The 3,924-nt window shown below is 42.3% G+C and overlaps 1 long non-coding RNA gene across 1 annotated transcript; it reads left to right on the top strand.

Moving 5' to 3' along the window:
• Positions 1-93: 93 nt before the first annotated feature.
• On the top strand, positions 94-3,568 carry LOC310760348. The gene is made up of 2 exons (XR_014546905.1): positions 94-236; positions 2,519-3,568. It is a non-coding gene; the product is annotated as an uncharacterized lncRNA (long non-coding RNA).
• Positions 3,569-3,924: the final 356 nt, after the last annotated feature.

Raw genomic sequence — 3,924 nt, 5'->3', positions numbered from 1 at the left:
GCGCGCGGAGGAAGAAGAGCAGCATCACGGCGGGAAGGCGGCGCTTGAGGGCGAGGGGTGGAGAAGGGAAGCGGGGGAAGGAATGGCGGGCGGGAGGAGGGAGCCCGGGACTGGGGGCAGCAGCGCTTAGACCCCCCCCCCAGGAAGTGTCTCCTTCCTTTCTTCTCCTTAAGGAGATCCCGTCAATTATATACACGTGCTAGAAAAGCGACCGCAGCCTGCGCCACGGGATTAAGGTGAGGATGTTTGCAATAAAAATTCCTTTCTATAACACTCGTTTTTTCCACCGCGGAGTGGAAAAGAATGTGTAGCATTCCGCTACTCGACATGCATCCTTGTAATCAGCTGCACGCAGCGCTTTGAAATGCGATTCCAAGCAACGTGTATTTAGTTCGCATGTAGGAATCGGCCCATAGAAATCAGTGCGACTTCTTATGATAAATATGCTGCTGAGGCAGATGGTTTGGAGGCACAAATAGGCAAGCGGCTACAAAGCCTGAAAACTTAATACAGCGGCTGTCAGTGGCGCACACTCAATACGTGTGGATAAAGCCGAAAGCTAAGAAGCCAGCTTCCAAAATGAGCGCCTGCTGTTTTACATAGGCTTATCATAAACTAGTTACCTGGTGAACATGCATTTAGCTACATGCTAATTTTCTAGAAATCTGAGGATCAGAAATTGTTTGCTGCTGTTCATGTACAATGAATTTGCACTGCAGGAGTGCTGGAACCTTTTTACTACTGTTATAGAAACACGAATAGTTAAGCTGATGGTGGACTGTTTCCATTTTCTACCTATTAAAGTAGGGGTATTGAAGACTGCACCCACAAGCCTTTACGGAAATTGCTTTTATATACAGTACCTGGTGCTATCTTATATCAAATGGAATATTTTCTGTAGTTAAAAACCTACAGAAACCTCAAATAGAATCTTGTATGTACTTTCCATCTTAAAAAATGCACAGCTGTAGAAGGAATCACCATTCCTTTGTGACAATTCATAAGATGACTCTGTTTAACTGTGACTTCTGTCAAGGAAGGTGATACAAAGAGGTCGACAAGGCCATGCATCGTAATTATTGGCATGCTGCAGAGGTGACAATTCAAATTTCACTCACAGAAAAGAGGAACTCTACAGGATAAGCATATATTTAAATATAATGTTAGCTTTTCCAAGGGCACATTGATCCAGACCAAGCAATCAATACCTTTGGTGATACCTTGAGCAAATGCACATAGTTCTTTCACTTGAATATATCTAGCACGTAAGAAAGTTGGTGCAATCCTGTGCACACTGGTAACACCATTGACTATAAAGGGACCTGCTTCCAAATGACATGTATTGAGCCTATAACCTATGTGTATATAAACTTGGGAGTGAGGAGAAAAGCAGAAGTGGGATGGTTAGGCCAAACTGAGTTATGCCCACCTGAAATGTGGGGTGGTTATAGGTCTGTCTGAAAAGTGGAATGGCACCCACCATATCCTACCCCACTGGACCCAAGCTCTATTGAACTTGGTGAATTTCAGTATAAACATGCATAGAATTATGTCTTAAGTAACCAAACTTGTCTAAAGGATAGTACAGGGTTGGCCTACCGTTTTATCTTTCAGGTCATGCAACTATACAGTGAAAACAGGTGCAACAGGCTGGGTATGATCTGAATTGCTATTACAAATAGAAGGCAAGTAGAGCACTATTAAGGGACATGGGTGGTGCTGTGGGTTAAACCACAGAGCCTAGGACTTGCCGATCAGAAGGTTGGCGGTTCGACTCCCCACGACGGGGTGAGCTCCCGTTGCTCGGTCCCTGCTCCTGTCCACCTAGCAGTTTGAAAGCACGTCAAAGTGCAAGTAGATAAACAGGTACTGCTCCGGTGGGAAGGCAAACGGCATTTCCTTGCGCTGCGCTGGTTCGCCAGAAGAGGCTTAGTCATGCTGGCCACATGACCCGGAAGCTGTACACTGGCTCCCTTGGCCAATAAAGTGAGATGAGTGCCGCAACCCCAGAGTCGGCCACGACTGGACCTAATGGTCAGGGGTCCCTTTATCTTTACCTTTAGAGCACTATTTATGACAAGCAGATGTCTTGTGGTACCTTAGACTTAATGTGTAAAAACTACTCTTTAAGATGCTCTAAGGCTTGTTTTTTGTTGCCTACTCCTTTGAATATATATGTGCTGTTTTACTACCAATATTAATTGATGCCTTTATATACGACCAAAAATATTGATACAGTACAGTGGTACCTTGGTTTACGAACTTAATCCGTTATGGAAGTCCGTTCTTAAACCAAAGCGTTCTTAAACCAAGGCGTGTTTTCCCATAGCAGCAGGGACTCAATTTACAAATGGAGTCAACAGGAAGTGGAACACGTTCTGCTCCTAAGGCAAAGTTCACAAACCAAAACACCTACTTCCAGGTTTTCAGCATTCTTAATCCAAGCTGTTCTTAAACCAAGGTACTACTGTATACGAATTGGCTAAAATAAATGTGTGTGTGTGTTTGGTCTCCACAGCTGCAATTTCAGAGCTCTGCTTTTTGTTATGTCACAGCCTCAATACATGGAAGCAAAATGCAGAGTACCAAAGCTGTAAGAACTGATCTTAGCTCTGTGGGAGAACTGACAAGAGGCTGGCAGAGCTGGTCAGAGGTTCATGCTGATTATCAGAGACGGAACCCCTTCAGCAGCAACAAGCCAGTAACTCAGCGTACTGAGAGAGGAGATCCCACCTATGGGAGGCCCCCCGAAGGCTCCAAAACAGAACGAAGAGGAAAGGATGCTCACACACACATAGGCAAGGAAGTGGAAGAATTATGCTTGGTCATAAGTAGTGTTGGAGAGAGAGGGCAAGATGGACAAGTAAGAATAACATTTAAACAGCTCTTTGACAGATATGTAACTATATCCAACAAAGTAGTAGGTGTCCTACTGAGGGCAAGGAAGCACGGCCTCGTTGATTTTGAAGGCGAAATGCTTTGGCAAGGAAAAGATGATGATGTAGTTATCACCTTACTTGAATGAGATGGTTGGATAAGCACGATTGCATGATTGCTTTTGGCCACTCCTTTAAAAGCCTTAATCAACAATGTCGGCTGGCCAGGATGTGATGAAGAAAATGCTATCTGGTGGAAACAGGTTAAAAACAAAAATGAAGTAGAAGTTATGCATATTTTACTTGTCTCCATTCACTTTTACATGTGTGAAAATTAAAAAAGAAAAAGGAAAGGAGGTGGGGTTATGGGAGAAATGTCTTCAGCAATTCCACCCACCATTGAATACAGTGTTTTGAATATACACGATTTTGGCTTTAGGTGCGATCCCTGTGCAAGTTGCGGGCTTACGGTACCTGTCATGTTTTTCCCCTCTATGGTCATTGCCTATACATTGTAAGTGACAAGGGCTTATTATAAGACAACAGAGTGATAACTCTTCTGAGTGTATATGAACTGGAAATCTGTTTGGCTGCAAAGTGGATGTATTTCACATGAGTCATGGCACTGGAAATGTAGATGCTAAAAAATGGAAGTGATGTTAACACATTAAAAATATTTAGCATTTTCTTGAGGTGTTGTTGTACCACCACTGATATTCTAAAATTATTTTTTACTTTGCAGTTAGCAACATTTTCCACTCCAAAATGGATGTTTTTAACATTACAAACTTTGGAAAAGTAGATAGTAACTATTTTAAGAGTAGCTAGTTTCAAATTCATGCAGAAAAGCTAATTCTTAAAAGTTTGATTTTTGGAAATAGTCTATAAACATTCAAATGAATTTGGCAAAATGTTTTCAGATTATAACTAACGTTACGTTGTTTGACTAGATGGCAGGCTTATCATACATAGAATTCCCGAGATGTTGAAATATAAAGGTACCAGTTCACAAACAATATTCTCAAATTCAGATACAATAACATTCAAG

The sequence above is a fragment of the Podarcis filfolensis genome, assembly GCF_964270895.1.
Source record: "Podarcis filfolensis genome assembly, chromosome: 3".
NCBI classification, from domain to species: Eukaryota; Metazoa; Chordata; class Lepidosauria; order Squamata; family Lacertidae; genus Podarcis; species Podarcis filfolensis.
The sequence above is the reverse complement of the archived record's forward strand: the minus strand, read 5'-3'. Positions and strand labels throughout refer to the sequence as shown.